Source organism: Phasianus colchicus, chromosome 15 (assembly GCF_987193195.1).
Source record: "Phasianus colchicus chromosome 15, bPhaCol1.hap1.1, whole genome shotgun sequence".
NCBI lineage: Eukaryota > Metazoa > Chordata > Aves > Galliformes > Phasianidae > Phasianus > Phasianus colchicus.
This window is the reverse complement of record NC_143450.1, coordinates 7,498,871-7,521,099: the sequence shown is the minus strand read 5'-3', so window position 1 is coordinate 7,521,099 and position 22,229 is coordinate 7,498,871. Positions and strand designations below refer to the sequence as shown.

Sequence of the window (22,229 nt, the reverse complement as noted above, 5' to 3'; positions counted from 1 at the left end):
AGACCATAGTTTTATTGCTCAGATTACAGTCCAAGCATGCTCATTTATGTCTGACATTATGTCTTTCAGTTGCACTGAAAGAAAAAAAACACTAACAAAAAGCAGTGCTAGCTTCTCTCCAGCAATCTAGCATCAAAGCAATCGAGCAGGTCTAATTCACCACAGTTTAGTCAGTTAAAGCTGGTCATTAAAGCTTGGATCTCATATTCACAACCTTGAATGTACATATATGAATACTTTAAAATTTTTTTTCCAAAAAGATTAAAATTCATCTTTCTTAAACAGTGAGCTGCTTTCTTTAGCCACTTAAACATTAGGTACAATTTGCCAAATCCCTGAATTTCTAACTTTTGCAGGATAAAGCTTCCTAAAATAATAAATTGTGTACATTAGTAAAGAAGGCAAAAAAAAAAAAAAAAGTAGTAAGATGTTAATAATCACCTAAGCAAGACAAATAATTTTATTATACCTTTATTAGAAACATGGAAAAAGAGAGGCCTGCAAACATACAGCCCACTGTTTAGTTTGCCTCGATCCTTTCAGGCTAATCAATAGCAGATTCATTAAAAACTAAAGAATTGTGTCTAATGGAGCTAGACTTCATTCTAAAGAAATCACTGCAGTACCATTTAAAGCATAAAAGGCATTTATGGGAATTGCTCTGTATTGTCTTTGGTATTTAAGATAGTTCCACTTTGACACTGTAGTGATTTATAGCTTTTATTAATGCACAGGAATAAAGGCCAGAAGTCTAGGTACTAGTAAGCTTTTCCTTCTTCCTCTTTGATTGGCATTTCCAGGTTAGAGAGTTTAATTCCTTTAGAAAAAACTGTGAAAACATTGCTAAACTATTTACACGAACAAATGGACTTCAATTTTTCTTGTTAATGTCTGTATACATTATAGAAAGAAGGGCACTACACATACATACTGATACTTTTTTTTTATATACAAAAACTACAGATTATTCAAAGTACCTTCTGATAATTAAATATGTAGGTTGCTCCGAAAGTAATGCATCCTGTTTTATTTCCATGGAAACAACAACAGATACAAAGAGCACATTAACAGTATTTTGAAGTGCACTTTCTCAGCTACAACACACTATTTTTCAACAGGGTCACTATGATTAGCTGTGCATTTTCACCAGTGACAAACAGCCTACACACGCTGTGCTTGATAAAGTCTCCACTACTGGTGACCTACTGTTGTCACTGCTGAAATGCACCACCTACCACCTCACTGTGCTACATGCACTTTTTGGTCCCATAAACATTCAGCAAGCATTGATGAATGCAACAGGTGCAAGTTTTTCTGCATGGATGAATTCTGTGACATCTTTTTCTTTATACGCACTTCCACGTCAAACACCATTTTGTCAGACTGCCCCTCTGCTGCCATCTGTCACACAGCAACAACATGCAGTGGATACGTGGTGGGAAGGTTCAAACTCTTCTGCCATCCCACCAACATCTGCCTTTGACATTGTGGGCCAACAAAATAGAGAGGCATTACCTTCAGACCAACACTTGCACAATGTAATAGCTTCTTAATTGAACTTAACCTTCCCAGTCCCCAAAAGAACTAATATTAATGATTTAAACACACAAAAAAGCGAATCAAAAAGTTTGTGAATGCTGTAACAAAAATTTGTTATTGCTATTGTTTCAGATTTACAAAGAGAAGTTTGAATAAGAAATTATAATATTGTTTACATGCACTAATTATTATTTCCTTGAAGAGAAATTTGCTTTTTATTAGAAAACTGTCATTTATGATTGGGATGAGTGACACTGGTTTTAATTTTAATTTTCATAATATCTTAAAGAACATTTTTTAATCTAGAGTATCAATTAAATCTTACTAGCAGATAATTTTGTACTGCTGTTTGATGCAACTTAAAGCTCTAACATCTATTTATTAGCTTGATTGTTTCCAAGATGCTCACACTTTCATTAAGTCTATGATTGGTGCAATGCATCATATAGGCTTATGAAATAATGAAGTTCATTTGGAGCTCTCTACTTGCTCTGATTGTTTCATTTTTTTCAGCACTCATTATACCCCTCACAGAGAACCTCCCCTGAAGTCTGCTGATGTTTTCCATGCTTTTATCCCCGTTTCCATGACCTCCACTGGTACTTGACTTGCACGGCATATTTACCTTGCTGAATCAATCACCACTGAACGGGACAAGGCATGAAATTTCACATATTTACCTTCTTTTATTGAGATTCTCTGTGACAAAGCTTCTATGTTACACGTCCCTTTTAAATTGGTATTTGCATTCATCATGGGGCAAAGCTGAAGACATCTTTCTACACTAAATTCTCTGATTGTTGTACATTATCTGTCCCTCATTTCAAACTCTTGAGGCATTTTTGCTACTGAAGTGGTACATATTAATTAAAATGAATCCTTTCATACATATCCTCACTTTTAAACTGGTGCAGTGCTATATTTTGATTTCCTGTCAGGTTGAGGAACTAACGATTATATTGTGATCTCTCACTCGGTATTGCTCAGAGACTTGTTAAACACTAATGCTTCTCATCCAGTCAAAGTACAGCACTGCCTTACTAGGGAGCATGCAATCCATGATACTGCTGGTAAGCCTACCAACAATAAAAGGAACAGACTAAAAAAGGAAAAAAGGTTTCTTTATAAAACAGAGAGAGAACAGGAAAGACAGAAACATTGCATATCCTTGAAGAAAAGCCAAAAATATGAAGTGCTGTTTCATGACCTTGCCAGATTGTTTCTAAAATGGATGATAGCAGTATTACCTACTGTTCTTTAAAATCAGCCTTAAAGAAAAAGCAGACTGCCATGAGAAGCGACTCTTCAGTATAGTATCCAGTTGAATTTGGTAGTGTTTATTTGAAGGGAGCATATAACAGGGGAGGGGGAGAAAGCAGCTGTTTATGAGGTTGATAGTGATAGGACAAGGGGGAATGGTTTTAAACTGAGACAGGGGAGGTTTAGGTTAGATATTAGGGGGAAGTTTTTCACACAGAGGGTGGTGAAGTACTGGAACAGATTGCCCAAGGAGGCTGTGGATGCCCCATCCCTGGAGGCATTCAAGGCCAGGCTGGATGTGGCTCTGGGCAGCCTGGTCTGCTGGTTGGCGACCCTGCACATAGCAGGGGGGTTGAAAGCAGATGATCATTGTGGTCCTTTTCAACCCAGGTCATTCTACGATTCTATGATATGCAATAGTAATAGCAATCAGCAGTTTGAGAATCAAGCATGACAAGTATAAAGGAAGATATTAGTTATCATTTACTAAAGAAAGAATAAAATAAAACTAATTTGAAAGAAAGTTTTGACAACATCCAACAAGTAGTGTGTAAAGAACAAGCACTATTTCAGTGCTTAAGTCAAAAAAACAATTTTACATCATTCTTGTTTTAAGTGGTTGCCACACCTGGATAAAAACTGTTGTGTTGTACAGAAGGCTTTGGCTCATGAGCTTGACATTTACGGAAATTAAAACATATGTCAGTTGTGTGAATTCTAGTATTTTCTTGTTGTATCACAAGTAGAACTAACCAATCGTGAAGCACAATACAAATTAAAACTTTTGAAGCATTCAAAAGCTACTTGAAAGCGAATCAAAGTCACTATTTTTAGATCCCAGCTTAGATTAGCCTTGCATTGCAACTGTAGAATTTTCTATCCTCTTCTACCACGTACACACACATCTGCTGTGTGTCTGCTAGCATACGGTGTTTCACTAATTAATTGCCAGTTATCAGCTAGGCTCCTACTGCTCACATCAAATGCGAGTACCCTCTAGAATGTTTCACAATAACAATTTCACAGATTCACTGCAACAACCACTGTACATTCAGAAAACCGTTTTCTGTGATAGAAATGCAATAGATATCTCATCATTTAAAATCAGAGTCTGTTGTTTCACTATTACAGGTTCAATGTTACATAACAGGAAAGCATCCAAATAAGTGCATACTAATCAATACCTGCAAATGAAAAAGTGGTAGTGGTTCAATAACCTGGTTCCTCTGATGAAAGCTAAAGCATGGACAACACCAGGACAAACCACATCCGAATTGTGTTTCAGACAGCTTTTTTAAAAAGGCATGGCTTCATGCCTGGGCTCTTTTTTCTAGTAAATGGGTTTCTGAAACGCCCATATTTTATTCATCATTGGATATAAAGGATATTTATGAATAAGCTACGAATTATTGTACAACATCAGTTAGCTCTTGGAGTTCTTAATGTGAAAATGTGAAGTCGATTTGGTGACGGCCATGTAAATCCCTTTGTGTCAAGCACCTTCTAACACGTTCATCCCTCTGAGAAGCAGTTCAAGTTGCTCACTAATACTGCCACAGCTGAGAATGCAAACAACAAGGCTTAAACATCACACCCCAGTCAAATGCGAGAATGATGGCCCAGCAGAAGCACAGTTGCCTTTCAACCTTCCAACTTGATTTTTCAGATCAAATCATGGTATATTAGCAGCCTGGAACATCAGTAAAGGGAAGTAGTAGTTGTGGATGCCACTCATGGCAATCAAAAGTGCTGTTCCTTTGTGCCTTTTCTGAAGAGTACTTCACATGTAACTAGTTTGTGTGTTTAGATGCTCTTGTTGACTTGAGGTCAATTCCACTGGTTCTGAATTGACATAGTAAATGGCACTGCAGCCATACCAGTACCCTTCACAGGCATCTTGGTAGAAGGCCAGGAGTTAGCATACTACCAGCTATCTGATTATATTCCAGCTTTGTTTCAGCATCAGACATGAAGCAAACCTTCAGCTTCATCAAGATTTAACTTTGCATATAACATTTTGCAGCTCTATCTGGAAAGTACAGAACTATCCATTTGTACAGACAGTACAGAATTTATCTACCTATATGTGAAGTGCCTGAAATATCTGCAAAGCAGAAACTGAAAAACAGAAAAGTAACACATCACTTTGATAAGGATTATTAGAAATAAGACAAGCATGGTACTGAAGTCTATCAAGCCATTACTACATCTAATACCATAACTTGGTAAAGAAGAAATCTTTCTGAAGTACTTCAAAAGGAAAGCAGAAGTTTGCTGAGGAAAAGTAACTGAGAGGAAACACTCTGTACTACATCACCATAGGAAGTGTGGTATCTCAGACTTGAAGAGCAATGAATAATAGGACACAACCACAGTACTGACATGTTCTAGAATTGTAAAACCTTGTATTGGTGTAATCCAACAATAAAAAAATAATGTCTACAGTTGCTGACACAGGCAGGCCATCAAAAGGAAGTAATTATCATGGCCCAGAACTGCATAGAATTTGCCAACATGAGGTGAAAACAGACTTTATAAAAATGAGAATGAATGAATTCCAAGATTAAGCCTCTAAAATGCAGGGAAGTTTTCCTCCTGGGACATAACATTTTCTTTAGAAAAAGTATTCAACTGTCTGTGTCCCTTAATGCCTCACAGAAGTTGTTACAGCACGAAGACATATTACAAAAAATCTTGGCACTTTTTTAGCATAAAATATTTTTCATTGTGCAGAAGTCTTTGTGTCTGTATCTCACAATGATACACTCGAGTGAAATACAAGCTTCACTAACTTGCCACCGAAGGTTTTATTAATAGAAGCATTAACATGACTTCAGTTGTAGCATCAGGTTTATAATCATGAATATTTTATGATTAAATTGTTTTATTAGGGATAAGAAGATAGCCAAAACTATTATTTAATGAAAATCTGTGACTTATCTAGTAAAACTACCTTTACAATTGCAATACAGTTACAGAATATAATTAGGAAGCCCCAGCAATCTCAAGGGGACTTTCAGATTTGTATTATTTCCCTTTAAAAAAAAATGTAAATCCTTTGGCAGCTAAGTAACAGAACACTCAGATAAGAAATGTGACACTTTAAAGTATCATCACCTTCAGAAAGGACTTAAAAATGGATGAGAGGTGCTGATTTGACTGGAGGGAGGTGAGCAAGCTCTTTTCAAAAGATCACATTTACTTTGAGGCCAACTGTTTCAGAGACAGGACAGACATTAGATAAGGGAAGCTAAAGAGAAAAAAACATCAGTCACATCAGTCAATGAAGTAATGGCAACTCATGGTAGTGAAGAAGGCAGCTATGTAAGAATCAAGTAATGTTTGGCATTGAAAGAGAAAGTCTGGGAAAAATAACAGCTACTAATGTGTTAGCTGTTGTTGTTTTTTTTTGTTTTTTTTTTTTAAGTAGCATCAGGATCATACAATTCAAGGCAAACTCTCATTGCAAAACTCTTTCAGTATGATCCAGAGACCTCACTGATCTCCAAATCTTGACACTGATGTGGTTTGATCTTAGACTATAACATCTACACTCATCTTTTCATAATCTGCTAATTGCTCAATTGATATCAGAATTATTCATATTCACACCAGTTTGAGCACTACATGAAGCCCTGGCCTCACTATCTGCTTTCTAACACTCCAAGGTAGTCAACTCTTAAATAAAAAGCACATATTTGATTTTGAAAACTAACGTTTACTCCAGTTTTCCAGCTCCAGAATGTGACACCCCATGAAACAAGTTCAATTCCAAAATCCTTTCTACTCCTGAGCAAAAGTGCTGCCTCTTACAATATGGTATGCACCTGGTTATATTATGGTATATATGGTGTATTGTGGTATTGATGATAAATACAGCAAGGAGTGAACAGGCCTGAATGATATTCTAGGCAAATAATTTTACAAATGCCATCCAAGATTATTAGGTGGCTGGGTTTGTGTTATGTTTCTACCCATCTAAGAAACAAACTACAAAGCATTCAATTCAACCATCTTTCTGAATTTCTAGAACAATTGCATCAGTAAGGAATGCTAATCAACCTCCTGTTTTCAAATTCATTCCACACATTCTGTTACAATCATCTCTTTTTCAGCACTCTGAAATCAATGCTCATCTTACATCTCTTACAATGAACAGCTAACATTTAGCTAACTCATCCCCATGGATACCTGGCCATAGTGGTATGATGAATTCTGAGATGAGTTAAATCATACATGATTAAGAGTTCCTGCCAGGCAATGGCTTCTTCATTTCGTACAAAGAATAAAATAACTGGGTTTAACTTTTCAATCAGGGAACAAAATGCTGGGGATGAAATTCAACATTTATTTTTGGACATTTAAACATTAGGCCTGAAACCTGCTTCCCTAATCAATAAGGAGGATATCTAATTTCTGAGAAATACTCACTTTATTATAGATTAGTGGGTGATCCATAGTTGTACTCCACTGACCACGAAGAGCAAATCAAATATATAGTTAGCTGGGCTGCTCAGCAGCGAAACCTTCATGAAATGTGTCCTTCGAGACTGCAGAACTGCTATTGCTTTTTGTGGGGGAGGGTGTGCATGTGTGGCATTATTTGAAGTTAAAAGTGACATTCAAGTGTTATTTATAAAATATAGTTAAAGACCAGTTTTTTATACCGTAATTAAAATAGTTTATAACTTCAGCTTCACTTTAAGCACCAGTAACAGCTGGATTTTGGTTGTTGGATTTTTTTTTTCCCCTGGATTCCTCTTCTTTTCTCCCCTCTCCCTTTCCCCCAGTCACATAATACACTCTCATCTCTCATAGCTACAAGCCTCTTCATAAGATCAAGGGTCACACTTTCTCTCCATCAGCCTACTTCTAGTTACCAATTAGCGAGGAGAGAAAAACAAACAAACCTGAAAATTAACAAGAAATCATCTATCAAGTAGATTCATGTTCCTCACTCTCACTGCCCAGTTTTCCTATTCATCTCACCTTCACTTTTCTAACTTCTTTAATACAGAAGTACAAGCCACTTAATTTTAAAGTTACTTAATGCTATTTGTTCACTGACAAAATCCAAGCAATATCTGCAGTGCGACTGTAGAATTCAGATTGCTTTCATTTTTATACAAGAACTCTAATGATGAGAGTTGCATTTTGCTACTTGTATTTGCTCTCCTCCTTCTTACTATCTTGATGTAGCAAATGAAAAACTTGCAAATAAATAACCTACTGCAGTAGGAAAAGGACCAAGTGTCTCGGAACGGGGGACACATCAACCTCATGTCACCAGAGAAAATTTTTTCTCACATATAATACTGACATAGGACTTCAATTACAGAAACTGCTGCTGTGCTGACTTCCATCATCTTTATTAATGCTATTTGCTGGAGCCACTGGATCTACCTTCACAGATCCAACACATCCTCTATAGTTCCTGCATTCTGCTGCCTCCACTGATTACCATTATTTCTGCACAACAAACACAAAATCATATTTTCTCTGACCCCATTTACTTCAGTAAAGTATTTGGTATCAGTAAAATATTTATCTTGGGGAAAACAACTTGGAAATTATTGAAGTGTCTATATTTAAGTCTCTCTGATTCTAGCTCACTGCCCTTGCCTGTTCATCATAAGAATTCAAGCCATTCAAACCTCTTTTAAGAAAGCAACACAGAAAAATTCTCAAATAGAAGGACAAAGTTTTTTCTGTCATTTCCACTGCTGTCCCACAACGCAATTAACTACCAAGAAGTTAGCTCATTAAAAACTGCCAGGGTTGGATTTCTTTTAGAGGTAGCGCTACTATTGTTGTTCCAGCACACCTGTCTTAAGAACCAAACCAGAACAGGTTTAAAGCTTGTTTAAAACAAAGTATACATTTATGAAGGAAAGAAAAATAGAAAAAAAAATAAATCAGAAAAAGCAAAACTCAAAGAAAAATAAAGGCTATGACATGAAAAAAATGATTTATCTTTCATACCTTAAAAAAAACCAACCACCTTAGTCACGTGTTAGATTAAAGGTTAAAAAATTATTTAACTTGCTTTCAGGTTACATAATCATAAGATTACATTTCACATGCTATTATCTAAGCTTAGACTGCACTCATCCTATAAAGTCACGATATACATTAATACAGACAACAAGGAACACAGGGATCACCTTGTAAGGTATACATCAAAGAAATAACATCCTAGGGAAGCAGGGTAGAAGAACTGTCTACTTTTGATGCCTGCAGAATTTTTTTTTTCCACCTAAAGCTGAGGCATTGATAAAATTCATCTCAGAAATGCAGGAATAAGTATAGCTAAATATTTTCATATTTACACTCAAAAATAAGTGAGTAAATACATTACCCAAAATTAGTTCTCATGCAGAACTCGTCAGCATACACTCACATCATTTCTATTTTGGCAAGAATTTACCTAATTAAGAACCCTTCCAAAAGAATGTTTCATTAAATTTGCCTGAATTTCCAAGTTACATTGCCTGGAAGTCCTCACCTAACTAAAGCACTGTACATCTAATGTTATTTTCACTATCCAAGTAAGTTACCTCCAGAAATCTGTCATACTAGACTACCCTCCACATATAATTTATGACAAATGGAATAAACTGCCACAATCAGTCTGCAGCCAATATCATTTCATGCTTGTTATTTAACATCGATTAATGGTAAAAGCTTTCTGCATCAATCTGACATCATTACTAGCAGTTTCTGAGTTCAGCTCTTGGATGATATTGGCTTTCTCAGAACTGATGTTCTACAGTGGTATACCTGTAACAGAACACTGTATGTCTCAGCAATATGAATGTATTTGAATGTTTAGAATTACTTGATCAAATACCTTATTTTTGAGCTTCCGCAGTGGAATAAACTTTTTTCAGTTGTTATTCTACTGAATAAAGTCCTAAAAACAAACAAACAAACCCTCTCCAGATCCATGTCTGATACTTATTCAAGTGGGCTGCAGTAATTATTTTATCCCAGCATGCAAAAATAAGCTGCTTTTTGTCAAGGGCCCTGGTTCTTTAATCTGAGAGCTGTTAGACTGGGCAGATACACTTGACTGGCGTTGTCAGATCTCTGTCTCATTGATTCAACTAACACAATATTTCAGTTTATGCAGAGGAAGGAGATTCAAAAGTGCAGCTGAAAATTCCTTTAAAGTTACATAACATTTGAAGTGCCAGATTCAGAACCCATCAGCTTAAACATGGCAGCAACTCACTATTACAGATTGAGCTTTCTTACACAAGTTCTTGAGACAAGCCAAATTTGATCCAAGTAAAAATGGTAGATTTACTTTTATGCATCTCTCTCATGGACACAGGATATTAATTAAAATTCTCATGTTTTGGACAATTGAAATGTCATACCATTTGACAATATGTAGGAGATAACAGTGCAATGAATGACTATTCATAAAGATGTACATCAAAATACAATTAGCCTGCTAACGTCTAGAACTCCTAGCAACTGAATGCCTAGTGGGCTGTAGTGACATACTACCATAACCTCACCAGGTTATGTATTGGCAAAATCTGAAGAAATGTTAGTTTGAAGATGGCATCCATTCTCCTTCGACCACATGCCTGAGCAAACGTCACTACTGGGATAAACATCAGTGAAAGACAGCAGGCATAAGGAGGACCAAGTAAGCTCAAGTGTTCTTACAAGCTGAAGAGGAACTCAATCAGCCCATCTGCTGCCTGAACAACTATGTATGTTCACCAGCCCTTTAACATTTTAAGTTAGATATGTAAGAGACCGTAAAACAGGAGGTTATAGAGTACAAGCAATTAACCTTAAGTAAAGTTCTTTACATGGCCCGTTTTACATTTTCATTCTGCCAAAGGTTAAACACGTAATTAGAATTAAATCCAACTCTTTCAGTTAAGATCTGGGGAAAAAAAAAGTTAGATTGATGTAACTAAATGGAAAATGTTAGATTGTGCTTTGCTCACAAAATTGACTGATCATTGCCATAGAATGAAAAGACATGTAAAAACAGTTCCTCCTAGCACTGATACTGGTGGAGTTCATGCAAACTTATTCAGTCCAAAATATGACTGAGTATTCCTGAGAAAAATATTTGGACATCTATTCACAACTGTACATGTTAATTCAAAATACTTCAGATTTCCCTCCCCACAACGAAATAAAACACACCAGACTGCCATCCTTGTGCTCTGAAGCACAAATAAAATTTAGTACATGATGCCCTAGAGCCACAGAAATAATATCCACACGGACTTTTCCTGTACAAACAAGAATGGAACTAGAGGCTGAAGGAGAGGAATCTTTTCTATTACATTCTGGTTATTTGTTTCCCTGTTCTGAATTTTAATAACCCCGAGGACCTTTCTTTCCTCTTTTCTCACATCAAATATAACACTTTAAATAAAAGTCTAGCAAACAAAACGAAAATGAAATGTCATAGGTCTGATAACAATGAAATATTGCATTAGTGTTTTGTATTACAGCTATGGCACAATGGAGCTTCTCTGAAGAGAATAAGCACCTGCAGACTGCTAGCAAATTTAGCCTCAGGTAGTTTACAGAAACAGCACTTCTACCTTAAGAAATGGGTGCCTTACACATAATTAAAGAAATTACTTTCCCTCGCAAATTAAAAGCTACATGTATTTCCCATCAAGGCAGTTCACTCCTAAAGAAAACTTACTTGTAAATATTCCCAGTGAATAGATAAGATATACTGGGAAAATAGTTAAAGAAGGGGACATCAGTCCTCCCTCAGACAGTCACACATACAGATGCAGGGTGAGACTGGCCACAACAGAGAGACAAAAACATTTTATGGACAGAATACACAAACGCAGAGAAAGAGAGGCATCACTTGATGCTCTGCATGCAGGTTTAGGCACCACAATGTAAGGAGGACATAAAACTATTGGAGGACGATGAAGGGTCTGGAGGGCAATACAAAGGAGGAGCGATTGAGGCCCCTGGGTTTGCTCAGCCCAGAGCAGAGCAGCTGAGAGGAGGCTTGTGGCCCTACAGCTCCTCACAGGGAAGAGGACAGCGCTGAGCTCTGCTGTGTGTGACAGCGACAGGCCGAGGGGATGGCATGGGGCTGTGCCAGGGGAGGGGCAGATCGAATCGAGCAGTTTTTGCTAAACGTCTTGACCTACGTAAATGCATAAAGCTCACACATACCTGCCCTCTATCTATTAACTATCTTGTTCCTTGTCATAAAGGTATTGTACGCTTCAAAGTTGCACTCCTTTCAAGCACCAAAAAAAGCCATTTCCAGTTCGTTAACTGGGCTGATATTCTTAAGAAAGGAGTGCCTATAAGCCTGTCACTTGTGACCTTTAGCAGCCATCAGATGATAATAACTTCTGCCTGCTTGGTTTGGCTAAATTCACTTTAAGCCCTGTAATAGGAAGTCAGAATTACAATAATGCTTCATTATGCCACATAGCATGTGCGATTTTTTATGCTGTGCAAAATAGAAACTGAATTTGAAATGGAATTTGCCAGGAGAAATAACAACCTTAAAAGTCAACATACAACAGAAAAGAGCACATGTTTTTGGGGGACTGGGATGGAATATGACCTTTGAAAGCTCACTTTGCTTTTCTTATTTTAATAGAATAAACACTCCAAGTAAAACAGTGGTGCTTTAAAGTTTCATTACTATTAGCATAAACCCTGAGTCTGGTACACTCAATTTTCCTGCTCACCATACATGAGTTTGAGGATACAGAATTCTTCTTAGGAATTGAAGGGCAAAACCTATACTGCTAACCAGACCATTTTAATCACCTATTGCAGATTATCAGATCTGCCTAATGATCCTGTGTTTCCACACATCCAAGTTACAGCTAGACTTCAGGAAACAGATTCTTTTCTAGAATCTTTCAGAATGAGTATTTTGAAATCCAATCCATTCCATTCTAGCTGTCTCTGACAGGCACGTGAAGACATTGCTTCTTAAACATTCACTGATAAAAGCATAACCACAAGAGTACACACAGACAGTAAATAATTCCATACCTACTGTTGCTTGGTTGCATACTTTTTTCTGTATTGCCAACTTGTTGCAGAAGGCAAAACTAATAAGCAGCAAGTAGACTCAGATTATCCAACTGAACAGCAGTGTTACTTTGTCAACAGCTCCAAGAAGCAGGACCAAGAAGGGTATAGGTTCCTTTCTCTCCTCTCTCCTCCCAGTAAGAGGGAAAAAAATCTACAGTAATTGAAAAACCTCCAAACGCAAGTTGTAGAACTTGGATTTTTGAAACAGAGAAAATGAAATGTTAGGCAATTCTAATAAATATTTTTTGAAGTGTTTCTTGATGTTTTGTTCGAAATATATTCCTCACAGCCTGTAATGAGCAGATGAAGAATATCTAAGTAATATTTTCTCTTTGCTTCTTTGAGAACTACATCAAATTACTTTTTGAACATAATACTTAAGTCACTTTGGGGAAAAAAAAAAAAAAATTAAACATTTTGCATTTATTTTGGCCTGTCTGGCAGACCAAAGAGGCCTGCTTGCCTATTTTTAAGTTTGCTGTACTGCAATGTTCAATTTCTTCCATCAGAGCAATTTTATTCTTTATAGCTGGTAGTACTAGAGTTGCCAGAAAGCTAACAATGACAGATTACATCCTTAAAGATAAATTACTTTGTTGTAGCAATAGATATTATACTTTCTAAATGGAAATTGACTTACTGGTGAATAAAAGAATTTAACCTTAATTACCTTCTGAATATCATCACTATTTGTCAAAAAGAAATGAAACTGGTCAGAGGTAATGGACACTCATAAGCGGGGTATGAGTTAGACCATAATGGAGTCAATGAAAGAGGTTAATATTTAGCAGAAGGTTTATGACCTAGGTGTAACCCTTGGTGTAATAAGTACTGTAAAATAAGGTAGTATATCAGCATAGTCTTCCAATGAAAGATTAGCTTGAACCAGCACCCGATTCTAGTCTTTCCTGGGACAATGCAGCTAGATTTTTGTAATTTCAAAACATTCTTTTTTCCGATTTTTTGTACTCAAGATTAGTTTTTTTTTTCCCACTTCTGCCACACTGGGTCTTAAACTCCACCTTATGATGCCTTATTTGCCCATCAACTGGTTTTCCAAGCTCCTGAAATAGTAGACAAGCTATACTAGTACTCCTTATGGACAACTCTACAGTTCAAAATAAACAGTAGCTTTGCCCTTTCCTGTTTTAGATAACTCTAACAGCGGCCATATGAAAACATCTTTAAACCATCAGGTTTCCTAGTGAAAAGAAGATACTGAAGACATCTTCCAGATTTAAGCTATTTTCATTCCTTAGTCAGCACAGCCAAGACAGCCAACTGTTTCATTACCATCTTCTGTGTTATTTTAACTGTCTTTAATAGCGCAAGGCAGTACATGTTCATTTTGCTCTTTGGAACTCCTAATCTAAGCATGCCTACATATATAAAAACAGTAATTACTCTTTATAATAATCATGTGATGAAGTTCCATTGTTTCATTACCTATTTCACTTAATGATAGAGCACTAGTTCTTTCTCTTCAGTGAGAAAACCACTAAAATTATGCAAGAGGAATTTGTTATCACTACCATAGCCCAAGTCCTAGCAAGCATTTTATCCAATACTCTGGCATCCTCAAATTAGCTAGTCTACTGATATGATTAGAATATCTTGTGAATATCTTGAAACAAATGATCCTCATGCACTGTGCTCAATTACATCTTGTTACAATCAGTTTTGAAGTCAAGCTTTTCCTAAACTGCACATATACCTGAACTGCCATGTTCCCCACTGTGACATGAATGGCATCCAAGTCAATGTATACAAAGGGATACTTTTTATTGTTAATAGGTTCATCAGATATTAAACCAAATCCTCCTGCCTCGGTGAGGAATTCCAAGAGCATCTCTGACATCAGAGAAGTACCAGGAACAGTAAGAATAAACAGATGAGAGATGAATTCAGGATATCACTGAAATAGTGACTAACAGCAGGAACCTGAGGAAGCAAACAAACATAGCTGAGAAAAAGGAATGTAACAGGGACTATTTCATCTCAAGTCAGTATTTTAGAAAGAACAAGATTAAAAATGGAGCTTCAGGAAGAACTGGATCCCAGCCTAAGAGTTGTGTGCACTACTCATAGTTAGCTTAATTTGATAATCAAGTAGTAAAAGAGAACTGAGAAAACATCTTAAAATTAAAGCTACAAACTACCATGGAGCCATATGTTTACTTCTTTCTGTTTGTTTCTAAATACAACTATTTTAATAAGTTGTTCACTGGAGTAAAATAAATTCACTTTTTGCTTTTACTTTAAAGGCTGCCCAGACTTAAATAGTAGTCACAGCAGTTTAGCAGCAGTCGTTCTGTCCTCTGGAGAACAATCCTAAACAGAGCTATCAGCTCATCTTCACGGGACACCAGGCATCAGCTGAAAAACCAAGGATCACGTGGGACTGCAGAGAGTTCCACTTTAAATTACTTGGAATTTTTTTTTGGAATTTCCAACACAGGGATCAGGTTTGGAAACAGCATCACTTCATGACCAGCTTATTTTTGATGCGTAGTGAGACATAAGCAAGTTGTTTTGAATCTCTCAAGCCTCAAAAAATTTCCTCAATTTCTCTGAATTCTCCTGTCAGATCATTCCACTACCTCATTCCAAATTTACTATTACTGCCATTACAACAATACCACAGTAGTACTTGACATAGCATAGACAGCTTTCTAGACAGCTTTCCTATCTGCCTAGACAGGGAGAAGGCCACGTTCACACTGACAATGAAAGTAAAATGATACAATTGCACAGCCTCCCCATTGCCCATATTTCTCAGAGCCTCTCTAAAATCCAGGTTACACTTTTTATCCAGGATTCTTTCAAAGGCTTGATTTAGACCAATACATTAACAATACATTAACATGTTTTTAGTTTGGCTTGCTCCCAGGGCTTTCAGTTCATTTCAGAATTCTTTTCAGGATGGGTATTTTCCAGGAGAGGAGTGTTTTTCACTACATATTAAAACCTTTCATCAATATGCAGGGTGCTCTTCATGCAGAGAGGCTCTAAGTCCTTCAACTTAATTGGTTAGTTTGAAATGCACCTTTTCCTCACTTTCACACCCTACTAGTCACATTTTCATTTCTCTTCGTGGTAAATTTAAATACAAAAGAGCAAAACACAATTGAGAATTATTTGTATTCAACTGGCTTCAGTAAAAATTCTGTACATTTTCCATGTGACTTGCTCCCTAATCTCAATCAAAACGCACACAGAATAAATAGCAGACCATGACATATCTTTCCCATACAGTAAAATTGATTGTAATGCCTTTGGGAAATCAAGTATCAAAGTTATGAAAAGATACCCTAGAATAAAAATTCAATGTTTTACCATTGCTTCTTAAGGTATTTGTAAAATTGAGAACATTGCAATCTTCTATACAAATTGACGGAAGAAGCTGCTCCTGAATATTTCTGACATGTAGGTTACCTTACAAAAGGAAACACTCTGGTCACTGTTAAGGGTCTGTATGCTATTCTGCAATAAACTTTAGGTTCCCCTGTACAGTATTGGTGCAGTCAAAACCAACTCATTTTTCCTGTAGTCGAGAACTGACCCAGCTGAGGATTAAGAATGCTTTCACTGTAGAATATAAAAATTGCTTGCTCATATGAAAGCTCACTTGCCAGACAAGCATAACAAAGAATTACAAAGAGTGAAAACATTTAAATCAAATGAGTTCTGACCATGATTTCCACCAGTTTATTCATTATACAAATTTTCTAGCAGTTACTATGTGTATGTTTGAGATTCTTTCTAAATTATTTCAGGTTTTGAATAACTGCACTTCTTCTATCCTTGTCTTGGGTTACCATTAAGCAAGGAATTCAATTTTCAGCCTTATTTGGCACAAGCAGTCTCGATACAGAAATTACTGAAAGCACCTAAGTGACATAATGACACATACCTTTCCTAAGCAGGTCTCAGTCTAGCTTCTTGAAACAGAGCTTGTAAGTTTTTTTTTTAGACACCTAGTTCATGATGCAGCCAACCTCATTCTTTTGTTTTCCTTAAAGACCCCTCTGTGTTCACAAACAAATGAAACTTCTAAATTCAGCTTCAGTAACTACTACCCAGTCAGTAACTACCACCAGTCAAAAGGATCGAAATGGAAATGGTTCTTCTGTGATTCTTCTCTACCTTAACCAATGCAATGCTTGCTTTGAATAGGTAAGACACAATACTGTGTTCTTGACAGCCACGTGAAATTCTGAGAAGTTTGTGGAAACTAATCAGCCTTCCTACAATTCCAGACTGTTTAAAATTGCACCATAAGCAATGTAAAGAAGCCTTTGTTCGCAGTTAGCCAACAGTATTTATTAATGATATTCATTTGACAGACTGAGTTATTGAACTAAGAAGGCGATTGCAGAGGGGTAGACAAAACCATCTGGCCACTAATTGCAAACTATCCAGGAAGAAATTAATGGATGTTCCAGGTGCCCATATGTTACGGATATTATGAATTTAATTACTTATTTTCCTAACTTTGTGTTCCTTTATCATTCAGAACCAGTACTTCTACTTGCACTATAACCTCACAAATTATCCATTATTTTTTTCTAAAACATATCCACAGTGCACAACATTCTCTTGCTTTCCAGATTCTTCAATTTTAAAAACTAAGGAAAAAAAGATCTTCAAAATCATACTGTCTAAACTACATTTTTGTTTTACTAATATTAATATAATCCAATACACTTTCCAAATAATATTCATCTAACTTCCAGGAGTCGTTCCCTACAATCACTACATGCATTTGTGGAATTTGATTGTGGTTGTTTTTTTTTTTTATTTTTTTAATTTTTTTTAAATGAATAACTAGTATTGTGCAAGCTTTGACATGCCAAATTAATAGTGATTTGTTTGAAAGCCTTTTTAAAGAATACCCAACTCACAGGTGTTCATGTATCCTGATCTCCATCTCAAATTTTAGAAAAAATTTGAATCAGGTACTCGATGAGTTAGTTTTTCCTGAAGTTTCAAACTAACTTTTCTGTATAATGATGAAATCTCATAAATCACAGTTAGCCAACGCTTAGAGTCTGCAGGGCATTTTTGGCTTTCATAGTGACTGATGATCAGCTTGATTTTTAGAATCCTCTCTACATAAAAGGAGATGATAGAGACTCATCTTTGTATTTATGAAATCTCCCGTTTCATAGTTAACTCTTAACAGTCAATTATGTCATAGCACTTTCTTTTTTTCTAAATTACTGTTAATAAATCTGTTTGCAAAAGCTCTTTCTTCATGGTGATTTATAACACTAAAATTCTTTCACAATTATTAGTTCAGTGGCCTGTTGCTTTCAAATGGCATCAGGGAATTTCATTATGCACTGGCTGTACCCTGGCAACCCAGAGAAAGCTCTTGTACACAGAATTGTTTGTCTGAACATAAAGTGAAACATCACCTGTGCAAGTGCTGGAGGAACAGAAACACATTTGAGAGAGCAGTACTGAAGCTGCATTTAGCATATAAATGTTGACAATGTCATGTCAAGGAAAAGAGAATGAAAGGCTGATAGAAGAAGATTAACCCAGAGGGAACCACAGGTCAACATCTTTCCTGCAATTGGAAAGAGAACAGAAGGATCAGTCTGCAGTCACTCAAGTTGCAGAGCACTCTTGACAAAAGAAAACCTGGTTTAGAACAATTCTGAAGAGGTGTACTTTAGGTCATAGCAATACAAAATTCCCTCTTTTTTTTTTTTTTAGTTCACTCTCTTCCAAACTCCCAAGAATAAATTCTTAGTATTGTGTATATATTCTATTACAAGCAGCTGTTTTCAAAGTACGCGATGTGCCTATGGAGTCAGCATCCCATTTCTGTTGCTAAGTCAGACACAGCTCCAAAGCAGATGAAACTTTGTGCGATATTTTTTGTTTACTCAAGAGGAAGATGGAAGCTTTCCTCTCTTAAACTGTTTTATGAGCATTTTCTTGAAAAGTCTTCCTTTGCAAAGAAATATAGTTTGAACCTACCCAATCCTATATGACTAAAATGTTTAATGGCTTCACAAATTACATAAATAATTAGGTGCATCTAATCAAATATGAACCGCTGAAATACCATTTTTGATATAAGAAACATTGAATCTTAATAACTTTTCTGAAAATTTTTTCCTAACCCAGAAGCTAATCTAGGGCAAGTAGAACCTCCATGTTTCAAAGTTAATTATACAGATAGCACTCAACTAAAGGAGAAAGTCTTCCCTGTGCGACATCACTCTCTAGAAGGTGACTACTATAACAATTTCTAAAATAAGCATTTATTTAGTAAATAACATTTTTTGACAGTGTAATTAAAATCCTAATTAAATACCCTAATTAAAAGAACAACCCACAGCAACAATGAAAGAAACAGGAGGAGAAGAAAACAAAAGGATAATGAAAGGAAAAAAAAATAGCCAGAATGCTCCAGTCAAGGATCTTGCTGTAGTGAAATCATCTTTTCCAGTTCATCTGGAAATCTGAAGTTAAGCCATATGCACAAAGCGGCCAGAGAAAATGCTGTGATTCTCTTCAACACAAGTTATACTTAGAAATCCAGTGATGAACAATTCAAGAAGATTTGCTAACTTACTCGGACAGCTTCAGAATAAAATTAAGACTGACTGCAGAGCAAGCCTTGCAGATGAGTTAACATCAAGGATAGTTTTTCAGGTTTTGGTTAGTATATAAAGCTTAAGACACTGTTGGTTTTTTTTGTGGTTTCTTTTTTTTTTTTTTCTTTGAGGTCTACTCTCCTTCCAGATCCCCCTTCCTCTTCATCACTAAACTGAGATTTTTTCAGTCAGGAATGAAAGTCAGACCCGCATTATTAATGCAACATGAGGCAATACTTCATGCCTATGGCTAAAGAAAAGACATCGGAACCTAAACACCATGTAGTAACTTTACCCAAATCAGTGCTGCTCTATCCAACAGCTCGAAAATAATCATTATTCACCATCTGATCGTACACACGCACCAGCAACTTAAGAGATGCACTGAATCGAGAGACTTGTAATGGGACTACCTGCAACTAGTGCCTGGCTCAGCTTCAGAGTTACTGAAGAATTAAGAAACCAGATGCAGGATACACCATAGACTACAATTCCCTTTTACCTTTCAAAGTGGAACCTTATGGTGTTATTAGCCAGAAATTATGCAGCTGATATACAGATAGTTAGAGGCACTATGAGTACCATAGAGAAAACTGGAAATTCTTAAACACAAATAGCCTTAAAGGATGAAGCAATAGGAATAAGATGATATTCAATAGTATGACAGACAAGTCCATTCACTCATGAACTATGATCTGCAATTTCTGCTACCATTTAGAAACAGGAAAGAAGGATCTAAATTGGTTACTGAAAGCTTAAGGTTGACAGTACAGCTCTTAAATGGAATTCTGATAAGGGAAAATGAAAGCATGAGTAGAAAAAAGAAAATCCTCTTACATAAAAATCAATGAATATACATTGGTTATGAACAGATTAGAAGCTTTCTAATGAAAAAGAAAAAAACAGTTTGGAATACCCTTCAAGTAAGGTAAGGAGAAAAATACTTGGTACAAATGAACATAAATATTAAGGAAATAATACAGATGATTACAAAGTCCTTTCTGTCCTTCTCTGAAGTAAATGAAATATATGAGGGTAACAAATAGAAACTACTGCCTCCTTCAGAAACTACTTCAGTACAAGCAAAAAAAAGTGAGCTGGAAATCTGTAATGTGTTACAATCAATAATTCTCCCTGGTTGCGATTAAGAAAAGTGAACTAGATTAAGTGAAACTACTCTAAGAGTAATTGCTTTTAAGTCTTAGGCCTCAGCACATCTTCTGAGCTTTTTAAATAAATGTAAACTCAAAGTGAGTTTTTGTACTTTTTTAGTCAATAGTAAGTGAACGTGTATAAAAAGCATTGCTGAGTTTTAGAAATTGTTTTTCCCTATCCAGAGCACAATCATAGAAACATTAAGGTTGGAAAAGACCAGTGTTTCTCATGTATTTCCTGTTCAACAGAATCTAAGGTTTAGTTTTCACTGTTTACTTCAATCCTGAACTTCACACGTGCCTTATAAAACTTTAACTAGTCAGTTCACACCTCTGCATCTACAGAAGCACTTTCTCTATACTTCCCAAGGGTGAGAAAGACAGTAATAATGTCTTTCTTTGTCTGTCTTAACACTTGCTTCGATTCTTTCAATTGTTTCTAGACAGTTGTCATAAACTTGCTCTGAAAACTTTTCACAAACTCAATTCGAGGAAAACCTTAAAGAGAAATACCACTAAGTGTGGTATTTAAGCAGAAATACTCACAATAAGGTATAATCCTTCAGATAAAATACCTGGATAGCTTTCATCCTGTTCCACTGTGCAGTATGAAACATTGACAGACATGGCTATTTGTGAGAACCAGGGATCTGATTAAAAAAGAGCTAGACAAAAACTGCTAAGTTTCCATTTATTTCAGTTTAAACTTCTCACAGATCCAAATCTCAGCTTTACACGCACTTTTTGTATCGATGTCTAATGAAAATCTCCCCCATATACTCTCAAAACATTTGCCAAAGATATTAATACTTGCAGATGCAAATGTATATCCTACTGTCATTTTAAGCCAAATGTCATGAAAGAACAAAAGAACATTGCCAGGATATAGGTTCATAGGTTCACTATTCTCAATCTTCTGATTTGAAGATGATCTGTGTGAGAGATCCTGCAGCAGAAGATAGTGCAGTCTTTACCATGATCTGTAATTGTTTACCGAGGTTCCTGGTTGCAGCTGATTTCAGCTCTATTAAATGACTTTGTTTGCTTTAAACTAAATAGTGACATGAATTCATGACTCTTCAATAATGTTGCCATCCAAAAGAAACGTCAAAAACAAAATCAATTATTTTTCAGAATACAGCAATTACTGTCATAAACGTACAGGTTATGACAGGAAGCTCTGAAAGGCACGGGGAATTTGAGAAAGCCCTGATATTAACTTTCCTTCTCTCTCTCTCTTTCCTCATCAAGTCAGATAGCATCAAACCTGTAAGAAAAGCTTTTCATTTAGGAGAAGCTGACCTCACTAGCCTCGCAAAAATTTTGTGCTGGGGATTAAGCAGTCAATGTCAACCAGAATGCAGAGATACAATGGCAGAACGATTGCTGAGTCACAGAATAATAATATGATTAAGTGGGGTGGATTTCTTCGCCACTGGCAGAGGAAGAAGCGTCTGTTCTCTAATATGCATGGATGAGAAAATCTGCAGGAGAGAAAATCCTGTCTACAGTCTTAGTGTGAAAGTCTACTCTGACCTCCAATTTATATTCTTGAGTGTCTCATATTTGCCTGGTAATCTGAAAAGTTTTCAAT

The 22,229-nt window shown here is 36.2% G+C and overlaps 1 long non-coding RNA gene across 2 annotated transcripts in view; it reads right to left on the bottom strand.

Annotated features, from left to right (window-relative positions):
• Positions 1–508: 508 nt before the first annotated feature.
• Positions 509–22,229, bottom strand: part of LOC149915890 (uncharacterized) — a 29,693-nt gene continuing 7,972 nt past the window's right edge. For both annotated transcript variants that reach the window (XR_016471396.1, XR_016471395.1), the window contains exon 3: positions 509–1,477. This is a non-coding gene — a long non-coding RNA (uncharacterized LOC149915890). The remainder of the gene's footprint in view (positions 1,478–22,229) is intronic.